The sequence below is a fragment of the Camelus bactrianus genome, chromosome 16 (genome assembly GCF_048773025.1).
Source record: "Camelus bactrianus isolate YW-2024 breed Bactrian camel chromosome 16, ASM4877302v1, whole genome shotgun sequence".
In the NCBI taxonomy this organism is placed as follows: Eukaryota; Metazoa; Chordata; class Mammalia; order Artiodactyla; family Camelidae; genus Camelus; species Camelus bactrianus.
The window spans coordinates 55,140,005-55,152,371 of record NC_133554.1 but is presented as its reverse complement, the minus strand read 5'-3'; the positions used below and the strand labels follow the sequence as shown (position 1 = coordinate 55,152,371).

General features: G+C 46.9%; 1 protein-coding gene across 2 annotated transcripts in view; it reads right to left on the bottom strand.

Moving 5' to 3' along the window:
- SAP30BP (SAP30 binding protein) overlaps positions 1 to 12,367 on the bottom strand; it is a 31,280-nt gene that overhangs the window by 14,165 nt on the left and 4,748 nt on the right. The gene's annotated exons all lie outside the window — the stretch shown is intronic.

Here is a 12,367-nt window from a genome sequence, read left to right as displayed (position 1 = left end):
TCATTGTGCTTTAGAACGTAATTCTTCGGCCTCTGATGTGAACATGCTGGTTGTGAGCCTGCTAAGCTCCTGGGCATGTGGCGAGATACCCAGGTGCCCCCGAAGAAGAAAGCCAACAACCCAAGTTTTTCTGGATCCTAAAGCAGCTTAACCCCACACTCTGCCCTGAACATCAGGAGGAGAAGGGGTTGACTGTGCTCCACAACAAAGGGCCTGGAGCCACAGAGCTGCATGCAGGACTTCAAGCAATGCTGTAGACAGCCCGACAAGGAAGGAGAGTTGGGGTATCTGGCAAGACCACTGAGGATGGGTGTCAAACCCCAAAGATGTTTTTTAGAACCATTTATGCTCAACTGCCCACTGAGGCAACTTTCATCCAATGAAAGCAGTCTTGGCGGGAGGACAGGGGGTCCACATTCAAGACGAAGACCCACCGAAACAGCCAGGCCTCAGACACCTGGAATTCAGCACAGAAATGAACAAAGCACCCATGACAGTTATCTTGGAAGCCAGCCATGTATCAGAAAAAACATCTGACGAAGTATTTACAAAGACAAAGCTAAGGAGACAGAAGGAAGGCTGACACCACTAAACTGCCAGCAGTTCAAAAAACCGGTTTTACAAAACCTGCTATAGGGAGAGAGTCTATGTCCTTAAAGAGGCAGAAGGTAGCAGCGAAGAGGATACAAGTAAAAAGCAACAAGAAACCACTGTTGCTTTTCTTCCCCTAAAGCAGTGTTTCAGAGTGCACACGGGACACCTGTCTTGACTTGTATGGATCCATCTCCCTGGCCTGCGGGTGGATATTCAGTTGGTCAAAGAAATGAACTCAGCCTGGAGATCTACTTACCAGACAGCTGTCTGTGTCAGCGGGGAGGCACGAAGCCCACAGACCTGGACAGCCCTGGACGTGACAGCACACGCCCTGCCGACGCAGCAGGCTGAGCGCTTTGCGCCCAGATCATGAGGATGGTGGAAACAAAGCATCTTGCCTAGGACAGCGGCTCACAGAGCAGTTCCTAGGAGGAAAGACCAGGGAAACTGCTTCTGCTCTCTGGTTCAAGTCCAATGAAGACATAAGGAAAAATAAGACAAAACAGAAGTCACATCTTGCTAAGAAGCCACGTAAGAATACGGGAATGGGAGGAAAGAGCTCAGAGGCCTTCTCTTCAGTCTGCACCCCTCCAACTTTCCCAGGCTTCCCTCAGGCCCCACCAACCAGGGCACGAGGCGGCAGCTACAGGCCAGGGGACGTCCCTGGAGAACTGTGATGGGGACCTAACAACTTTGGTTTCTTGGCCAATTGTGTCTGAGACTTGTAAGAACGCAACAGCCATGGCAGGGGCCTCGTTCTCAGGAATTCCAGAATCTGAAACATGGTTCCCCCTACAGAGAATACAAAAGTCCAGCCACCAGCAAAGCTACGACTGCAGCAGAGGAAGGAAGTAAAAACAATATCGTTACACGGAGCAGGACAAGCTGCCATTTGAACTGGGAGGATTTACTCAGCAGAGGAGGACCAGGTCCTGCAAGGAGAATGGAGGTTTATCTACAGCCAACAATGCTTCATCAATCCTTCCTGGAACCAGCCCCACAAAGCACACTCAAGGGTCCAGCGTCCAACTTGAGACAAAGCAACGCAGCCTCTGGCAGCTAGGTTCTGCCAAATCTAAAGGTCGCTTTTTCTCCCCAGTTTTGGGAGCATTAGGCCCAGAGAAAGCACTCTGAACAGAGGGCAAAGGGTAGCCTTTCCTCCCTCCAGGGGAAAGAATGCTACGGACTGTATGTTTTCTGTTGGATGATGTGATCCTGCATCTTAAAAGTAGGAGGGCAGCTGAGGAGGCAGATTAGCAAAACACAGCCTTCCAAATCTTCTGTTCTCTCGGACCTGGGACTGACTGCCCCAGTACTTATCAAGTCCTAATGGTGCTTCACTTCCATGAGATGAGAGCAGAGTACCTACTTAAAAATGAATTCTCACTGTGGCCGGAGGCCCAGGGGACTCCCAGCCGATCATTTCAGCCTCCACCCCGCACCCTGCACTAGGGTCCTGGCAAAGCCGCTCCCTGGATTGCCCCCTCCCCACTCTTGCCTAGTGAGCCCCATTCAGACTTCAGACCTCAGTTCAAGGAAGCCTTCCTCCATCCCACCCCCACTCGGCCAAAGAGGACATTGGCCCTATTCTGTGCTCTCACTGTCTTAGTGACCACTGTTCCCCAGCACCTGCACCAGTCAGTGCCCTGCCCACAACAGGTGCTCACTGATGAAACACACACAGAAACACACACACACACACACACAGTCTCTCCTTTCTAACCGGCTAGCAGCCAGTTCTTCAGTTCCGTTCAGGGTTTCATAGCCACTGTCACCTGCAGTGCTTTAACCCCTAAACCTGTTCATGTCCACAATTAGTTTCAATGTGTGGATTCGAGGTCAGAAAGGGAGGCAGCAGGGGAGCTAAAGGGGCTGGCCTTGCAGTAAAGGTTGATATGGGACAGGCAGGAAGGTGTTGGGGGGGGGGGCACCAACACCAAACTAAAAAAAAAATAAATCTAGCTCGTTGCTCCTAATCTCAAAACAAAAAGAATTACTATATAGTTAATTCATTTATTTATCCCACAAATAACTTATCAAGCATTTATTATGTACCAGGCAATGGGCCAAACACTTGGGGTATGAGATGAACAAACTCAACCTATGGGAATAATTTTAGGTACCACGCCAAGCACTTCAGTGAAAGAGCTCTTTTAATTCTCACAACAGACTAATGAAGTCGAGGGCAGAACCGCTGCTTCAGAAGCCCCTGGCTGCCTCGGGGGCCATTCGGAAGGCAGCAAGCTAACGGTCAAATGAGGTTTTCTGAGACACAGGTGAGCCACTTGGGTGGCCAAGAAAGCAGCAATTATGGAACTTTCGTCTAAATACTACCAAGCTCTAGAATAAAGTGATCGTGGTTTGACAGATATGGTTGGGAGCCTGGATGGAGAGCTGTCAGTAACCCCAAGGCTCAGCTGTCACTTAACCGAGTGCCGCCTGGGGATGGCTCCCCCCAGCTCTGTGGCACAGATGCCCGGCGCCGGCTGTTTTACCCAAAGACACAGGAGAGCCCTGGAGAAAGCCCGTCACAGCACGTTTCCTTCAGCTGTATCCTGTTGGTCAGGATTGGGCCACTGCCACTGCAGGCAGAGGATGGAAACACTCATCAGAAAAATGGGCGGAAGTTGGTGGGGCCACTTTAAACGCAACGGACTCGCCTTCACTCCCAGTTTACTGCCAGGAAGGCTCAGCTCCCCAAGCAGAGGTTTCTACAGGAAAGGGTTAAACAGGTGTTTGCCAAGACAAACTAACCAAAGGCAGGAACAGTCTCTTTCTCTGAAAATTCTGTCTACAGTAATGCTGATGCTGTTCAGCGTGGCGCCAATGCCGTCACGTGGAACCAACCAGAGTTCACGTGAAGGCAAAGCTCTGGCCAGAGCACTTCTGAAGGGGAGACTTTGTTATCTGACTATTCCAAGTGAAAACTCAGATTTGATTCAAGACACCTGAAGATTTTGAGTTTCTTGAAAATTGTGGAAGATGTTCCAAAATTGTGGAAGACCATTCTACTTCTCTCTTTCCCCCCCGAGTACCAGGGTGGGCTGTATCTGGGCAGAGAGGTCACCTCATATCAAGGATTTGAGTCAAGCCCTCAGTGGTGGGGCCAAGTTGTGCTTTTTTCTTACAGGGTTTTCACAAAAACAGTGTCTCTATGCTTTTGAGTTGTGATGGGGTGGGGCTTGGAGCCAGACAAGGACAAAGGAGACAGTTTTGTGAGGTTGAGGATAGCAAAGTGAAGTCTTTGAGACACAGCTCAACATGGCCACCAAATTATAAATGCATTATCCTGCCTGAGAGGTCAGCTGCCAAGCTACGGTGTTAGATTAACATTCGGGGCAAATATAAGTGAAGTACCAGAAAGCCAGGTGCGTGGAAACGCAAAGTGGTCCTCGTGTACATACTGGTAGGAAGAGGATCAACCATCTACAGGGCCAGAGGGAATGACAGTATCTTTAAGGTACTGCTGAGGGAAAATGTACCTAACTCCAAAGCAAAGAATGAAAATGAGTAAAATCTGCACAGCAGCATTTCAAAGGACATGGATCAAAACACAGAAGGAAGGTGAGAAGTGCTGGATTCCTAAGGACAGGCAGCCCACTGCTGCATTGTAAATTTCAAAAAGATAAATCCTAACTGGGGAAGGAGTCACCCAGCCACACCTCGGTTAGTAATCTGTGGCATCTGGACCCGAAGGGAAGGAAGTGTGTTGGGGCTTGCACAGCTGATAGGTGGGCGGACTGGGCATGTAGCGGCTCCTTCTCGGATGCAGAACCACGCAGGAGCTGAGTGGGGCTTCTGGGAGACTCGGAGCGAGTGCAGTCAAAGAAGGCCCTCCTGGCACTTGCGGTGGAGCCAAGGTAGGGCGGGAGTGGGGGGTTAGAGGGAGCATAATGGTGGTTCTTCCCCTTTGCAGGAGATCACAACTTCCAGCAATTACGTTTCTCACCACCATGTTTAGCTATAGATGAGGCCAGGCCTTCTCTGGAAGGCGGCAAGACAAAGGATCTACCTTGGGTTTCTTTCAATCTGGACAACAATAGAGCTACTTTCCCAGCCTGCCCTGTCTGTCCTCTGTCTGCTGCTCAGATCAGATCACCCCCGAGACAGATCATAGGCCCCAGCCTGGGATGGGTGGGTTCTCCTCAACATGGAAATTCTATGTCACCTACTCTGCAAGGGCAATCCCAACCTTGTTAAAGACCAGGCCTAAGGAAGGCCATTTGGCCTTTCATCGTGGTGAGAGTGAGGAAATGCCAATGTTAAATTGGCCTGGGCATTTTCAGCAGTTCAAAGGCCAAATTACAACAGTGAGAAGTTAAGATCGGCTGGTTCACAAGCCAGTAATGGTCAAGGGCCATTTCCTTCTCTGGTCCCAGGTGAGTCATGCTGTTATTTTTTCCCCCAGTTCATCAGCACTCAAAGGATCATGGGGTATGGGAGGCAGAATGTGGGGGCAGGTAGGATAATAAAACCAAGATGGAGTGACCAAGCATATACTCTCCCTCTCACACCCTAAACAGACTCACTAAGAGCTAATATACATTATTCAAGTCTCACAATAACACCACGAGGCAGACAATATTATTTCCATTTTACAGATGAGTAAACTGAGGTAAAAATACAACAAAGCAGTTTCTTTCTTTTTTGGGGGTGGGGGTGGGGAGGTAATTAGGTTTATTTATTTACGTATTCATCTTTCATGGAGGTGCTGGGAATCCAACCCAGGACCCTGTGCATGTACTGAGCTATACCTTCCTCCCTAACGAAGCAGTTTCTTGCTGAGTAAATGGTAATGCTGGAATTCACTCCAGCCTGACTCCAAAGCCTAGTATTCCCAACTTCTCACTTCCTCTATCTAGACCAGGAGGCTGCAAAGAGTAACAATTTCTATGAAGCCCTTGGTCCAACCATTAAGGAGCCAACATCGAAGACCAAGGAGGAAAAATTCCTCTCCAGGAATGACTCCACAGCAGGTCACAGGCAAAGTAGGCGTTAAACCCTCGACTTGAGGGAAAGACGACCAGATCTATTACTTTTTAACTATAATTCAGGGGAAACAGCCCAAGAATCCATGGTGCCCCAGTGAGTAATGTCTGAGTTGATTTGAACGGAAGGGTTGGTCCTGAAGACTTAATCATGTAAACAGTGGGTGATGCCGCCTTGTTCTTAGCCTAGAGACTTCCTGGGGGCTTACAGAAGAAATGCTACCAAATTCTGATCCCTCCTCCCTTACTGGGTGAACAATCCTGTGGACTTCCAATGAGAACTCAAATTTTAAAGAATGAGCTATTTCTTTTGACTCATGTGAAGTGCATGGCACATTTCCTGTCCATCAGAGAATCTCTCTGGAAAGAAACTGCCTCTAGCATTTTACTCAGTAACAACTATATAAATACACTCATATTTTGCTACTATGACATACTAATTCTAGATTTTATTCTGGCTATCTGAAAATATGAGAAGGACTAAGGGAAACAATAATGAAAAGGTGTGTTGCTACTGACCGGTATTACTGCTAGAAGAAAATCTAGAATCTCACTCACCCTTTTCTTTATCATTCCCCATCTGGAGGTGTTTAGAAAATAACAAAAAATTTTTCTTACAGCAGTTTTATTGAGCTATGACACATGGTATCATTCTTAAATGTTGATTTTTCATTTGTGTCATGCTATTATAATTACCCAGACTACAGCAAGTGTTGAAGATGTTTATAATATAAACGAGAACAAAACTGAATACAAAACCTCTCTGATATTATGCAGGAAAACCTAGAGATGGGAGAATGAAAATGTGTGTGCTGCTGGGATCATGAAATTAGTTGATTTTTTCTTTTATGAAAATGTACAGTCTTGCTATTGTAATAACCTGACAGTAAGATATGCACAATATAAAAACAAAACAAAATCCTGACAAGATAACCACCAGACAAACAGTTCCATGTGACCCTTTCTATGTCAAAGACACTTGAGAAGGAGCCCAAGTTTAAGCTTTAACAAGGGAATCATTGCTGCTCCATCCTGAAAAATAATTCTCAATAGAACATTCCGTAAGTGAGCGTTCTTCAGAAGCTCACCCGGCACACCACGACTCATTTCCATTGGCTGGAAAGGGACTCCCAGCATCCTTCAGGATGAACCGAACCCTGTGCCGCTTGTTTGTGAAAACCGTAGCACCTCCTTCTCCCATTTCAGAGTCCTGGAGGTACAGCAAACACACCCAAAGCCCAAACAGGGAAATGTTTTGCTCTGCAGTGATCTCGCAGAGGCTGGTGTGTGTTCTGAGTCTCTCTCACGTGGTCAGTAAGGGAACTGCTGGCAGGCCCCTGAGAGTTCTTTCTAAAGTCAGGAGTCAACAGCAAATTCCTGGGAAACAAGCTCCTTGGGCCGTTTCCAGTCTCCAGATCTTTGCTTCTGATACTTTAAAAGATGAGTAATAATGTGGGGTTGGGGCAACGGGCTGGAGAGGAGGGAAGTGTGAGAATTACTGAGTCTAAGCTCTGAGTCAATAACACGTGGTGCCCGAGACCCTTGGCCTTCTGGAGGGAATTCAGGTGTGAATGCAGAGCCACCGAAGGCAGAGGCTGAGTGAGGACTTCACCCAGCCCCACCACTCTGAACTCTAAGCCAGTCTACCAATGCAGCTCCCAAACTGTCCGTGTCCCAAACACCCCACAAAGGTGCCCGTGACATTTAAAACTTTCAAGAGAAACAGGATTACTCAACATCTGTCAGATACCACACAAATTTAGGTATTATTTTTTCAAGTGGCTACTAAATTGTCAGGACAGCAGTGCTGACTGGAGCAAGTTACTTAATAAAGAGACTCGTTAGGTATTTCTTGGCCTAGAAGTCCTGTGACAAGTTCCTGGGACACCAAGGAATTGAAAATATGGGGCAATTTCTGACCGGCAGGATGAGGGTATAATCAGACTCTGTTTCGCTGAAAGGGCCCAGCACAGATCACAACTGCATGTTAGATGGTCAAAGGCCTGTCCGCACTCGTCTCCCACAACTGCCGCGGTCACCGGCGGAAGCGGCTGTCACAGCCCCGACTTCAGATGGGCTGAGTGCACGTTCAGTTACGTGCCTGTTGACCCACAGCTGGAGGGAAGCTGAGCCAGCGCTCCCCCCGTCTTCTGCCTCCAAGTCCACAAGACTGGCTCCAAGTCGTGAGCGCATTTCTGCACTGCTTTTGGGCTCGAAGAATTTTTTTCAGTGTTTTCTTTGAACTGGGGTTGTACACGCCTTTAGAAAAATGCCGGAACAATATTCCTCCCCCACCCAATGCCACTGCCCTCACCAGAGACACTATTTTGTTTTGACAGATGTTCACTCCTTGGGCCGGGAGGATTCCTTCTCCAGGTCAAAGCCTGGACCACGACACCTCGGTGGGCCGGCCCTCCCAGTTAGCTGGCAACAGGCTGCTCCAGCTCCCTCGCGCCAGGTCATCAGTGCCCGTGTTTGTTTGCAGAGGAAGAGTGGGTCAGGGACAGGGAGTGAGTGGAAATACCTCTCCCCACAGGAACTGTGGGAGTGGGGAAAAAATAAACAAAGGGAAAAGTTCCAGGGCAACCGAGGTAAAACAAGGACAAAGGAGAGCGGAGAGGGGAAGCTCATGTGCCAAGGGCAAACAGATGGAGGAAACACTTGAGCCTACAGGCCCCCTGTCCCCGCAGTGAGAAGCTGGACAGACGACTGCCATTCCTAGTCTGTTTCTAGGGCAGCAGTGCCACCGTCTGTTGAGCAACTGGAACATCTGAGTCGGTTTACTGGAGGTCAGACCAGAAAACTTACGTTAGAGGACAAATACGACGCGATGGAAGTGCCAAAGCATTCTGTTCCCTGAGGGATGCTCAGCCACCTCCTCCAAGCTCCTTTTCTCTAGGTGAGGCAAGCTCAGCGACCCCAGAGCCTGATCCCCGCCACCCCGGCTGACGGATCAGGACCAGAAGCCGATGGTGGGTCTGGAGTTCTCACTTCTTACTCAGACTCCCAAACATGGGAATTTGCACTCACTGTAACCCCAAGCATCGGAGTGATAAAAATAGGGCAACTTATAATAAAAATAATAAGGTTAAAAAATAAGGGTAATTTCCACACTTTTGGTACTCTACACTTGTATTTTCTAAAGTCACAGATAATAAAGTTGGAGAACACTCAACTTGGCTTATCCATAAAGCCAAGTCCTTTCCTAAGAAATCTCTTGGGCATTTAGTTCAACTCCCACCCACAAATCTCTTTTAGGACATTTGTGACAAATAGTTTCTTAAAATTTGTCTGAAAAAGGCCCAGAAACAGGGCACTCACTACCTCCTGAAGCAGCTCGACCCACTTTTGGCCAGAGAAGACGGGCAGTTCTTTGTTATGCGAAGGCCAACATCATCCCTGTAATCCTGAGCGCTGCTTCAAATTCTGCATGGGGCCGCCACCTCCCCTCCGTCACCAGACCTTCCAACAGCAGGTGGAACTGCCAGCTCCGCCCAGTCTTCTCTCTTCCAGCCCTTAATTTTTTTCCTACATGACATGCTTTTAAGTCCCCTCACCTTTGCTCTCCTCTGGGCTCACTCCGGACTTAAATGTGAAATTCAGGATCCCCAACACAGGCCCAACGACAGGTGTGGCCAGTCTGGGAAGGCAGCAGAGGGGACACTGGTTGTCATAACTAATGCTACTGAACACAGACATGCCAGATGCTATCAAGCTAAGTGCTTGTTTCATTTCCTTACCTATTTCTCATAAAACGAATGAGGCAGATTTTATTAGGATGCCTGTTTTCCGATGAGCAACACTGAGGTTGAGGGACATCCCCAAGGAGAGCTGGAATTCAAACTCAGGTCTCCGACTCCAGAGCTGTGATTTCTCCCACTGCCGGGGCTGACCGGTCGGATTCTAGATGCTCTCCTGCCCCCAACCCAGCTCAAGGCCCCATGACACTAAAAGCGTTAACGGACACGAACAGAGCAATGAAAGCAATTATCAAACAGCTGTTTAATGTTACGGACACAAGATTTTTGAAGAATAGTGGTTCTTGAAGTTGATCTGTGGACCCCTGGGGGTCTGCAAGATCAAAAACTATTTTCGTTAATACTAAGACATTATATGCCCTTTTGACTGTGTTGACATTTACAGGAGCAAGAGTGGGTAAACTTGTTGGCCCTCAATCAAGGCACCAGCACCAAGTTTTAGCAGCAGACATACTCTTGAGTTTAAAAAAGAAAGCCAACTTTATTTAACAATATCCTTGGTGAGGCAGTAAGAATGATTGATTTTGATCCCTGAGTACGTATTTTTTTTTTTTTTAGCATTTTGTGTGATTGAGTTACAAGCTGAACTAGCTGCTTTCATAGAACACCATTTTTACTTAAAGAATCACTGATAAACTATGTTTATTCAAACTTATGTTGTTGGCAGGCATATTCTTAAAAATGAAGCCCATCACTTCAAGGAAAATTCTCTCACAGCATTTATCAGCAATGAGAAAATTCAAGTTCATAAGTAAAAATCAGGATCTGGGAAAATGTATACTTCCCACTGTAAGCGTGACAGTGAATATTATCACTAACAAATAGGATTTTTTTTGGATACTGTGGAACAAAGTGAGTCAACATTTAGGAGATCTGCATAACTCAGTGAGCTAACATCGTCCAAAACACTGGTGCCTGATGATGTAACATCATGTATGGGCAAAAGAGCCATTTAAAGTGCAAGAGAGACCCACGGATTTTCATGAAGCAGAGTAGGGTAAGTTCCCCGATCAGGCAGGATTCACGGTCTTGTTGCCACTAACCTCTGGGAAGCTACCACTTGTTGAGTTCTGATGAAGTGTCAAAGAAGAACCACCACAAACGCTTGAAGGGCTAGCAGAATACTCTCTTCTTTCCAATGACCTGTCTGCATGAAGCCAGAGTTTCTTCAAATACTTCAACCAAAACAACATATGCCAACCGACTGAATGCAGAAGCAATTATGATAACTGAGCTGCCCATTCAGCTAGACGTTAGACATTAAGGAGATTTGTAAAATGATACAATAATGCCATTATTTGTTCTCATCTTTTTTGTTTGTTTCAGAAACAGTAAATCTTATAAAAACCTTATTTATGTTATTATGTAACAGATTTGTTATTTTAAAATAAACAAATACTCAAGATATCAAGAGGAAAGACCAAAATGGACAAAAGGTCTTTGGGATCCTACTTTTTAATTGTGTAAAGAAACTAAAATGTTTTGAGAACTGCTACAGTAAAAAATTAAAAGCAGAACTTAAAGAGCCAAAGTAGGAGTGCCATCTAGTGGAAAACAGAGTTATGACATCAATCCATTTGCTAACAAATAATGACACCTCCAGTATCCTATTGATAGAAATTTCAAATACTTAAGGCAGAAATATGCAAAATTAAGGGTTTAGAATACAAAAATATTGTCAAATATCAATTGAAATAAAACTTAACATGTCAGAAGAGTTCAGAATAGAGGGAGGGTTGAGAGGGGTTTGAGGTGGAGGCTGAGGCTTGGAAGACAGCGGGATGCCAGCTCAGGCAGGAGACGAAGTCAGGGCCACAACTGAGCACGTGGAACACACAAAACTCATGCTGGGGACTGTTTCTAGTCCTTGGAGATGCCATGAGGACTCACTGTCTTCCTGTTCCCCAGTGGGCCTCTGATAACCACTGGGGACTGGAGGCCATCTGAGCTGGCAAGCTCTGTCTGACCCCCTCCAAGCTCACCCTCCAAAAGAACTACATCAAGTTGCTAGAAAGGCTGGATTTTGTGTTCTGCTTTCTGAGAGCTCCCTAACAGGAACAGAAGTTGTTCCATGAGGACTTTTCATTCCACAGACCGGATATTCAAGTGATTGGATGAAATACAGTAAAGCATGTCAGTCAGTCTCCTTGGGGGACTGCGGAAGGGGAGGCTGAGCACAAAAGACACGACAAACTTCCCAATTCTGCCTCTTTTCTTGGTTGGCTGTTCTTCCTCTCTCAAACAGGCAAGTTATCCCCAGGCGGTTTGCTGTTTGCATCACTGTATTCCAGAAGGGGTGACAGTTAAGGACGCCCACCCTGCTCACCAGCCAACTTCTCCAGGAGGCTCCAGTGGCAGGCAAAGGCTGGCAACTAGACACATAAAGACTCCAGGCCCCAAATATCCTCCTTTCCTTCCACAACTGAAGCCCTGACAATCAGCGGCCCCACAGGCTTGTTTTATGCCCAGGCTCTAAGGCCCACACACCCCAAACACTAAGACAGAAGATGGAGAGCAACACTACTGACCATTTTCTTTCTGCAAGCCCGAGCAGAGCTGTGGCCATCCAGGGCCTACCCTCCTGCTAGCAATGCTTGGATGGGTTCTTAAGTCTGGGTTCCTCACAAGGCACAGGAAGGAGCATGCATTTCAGTCCCCAGGACCCTTTTTTTTTTTCCCTCTTGCAAGCTGGTACCTAAACTTTCTTTCTTGGTAAAATGTTCTCTTATCTGCATTATCTACAGCCCTCATAGGTTTATTTCTATGCCTGCACACAGTTGCACCCAACCATAGAATCAGTTCAAATTTAGAACAGCTCATGCTAGGTTTGAGGATATATCACTGTTTCAGATTATGACTGGGGATAGTTTTCCTAAATTCCACCTGGTCACCTTAAAGGCCTTAGCTGACTTTAAAGCAGTTTTTAGTCACAAAATCTGGTCCCTATACCCCAGGCCCAGAGTGATGGAATTATTCTCTCTTTGCAAAAAATAAGTTCGTCCCCTAAAGAATGCTGCCTCAACAGGT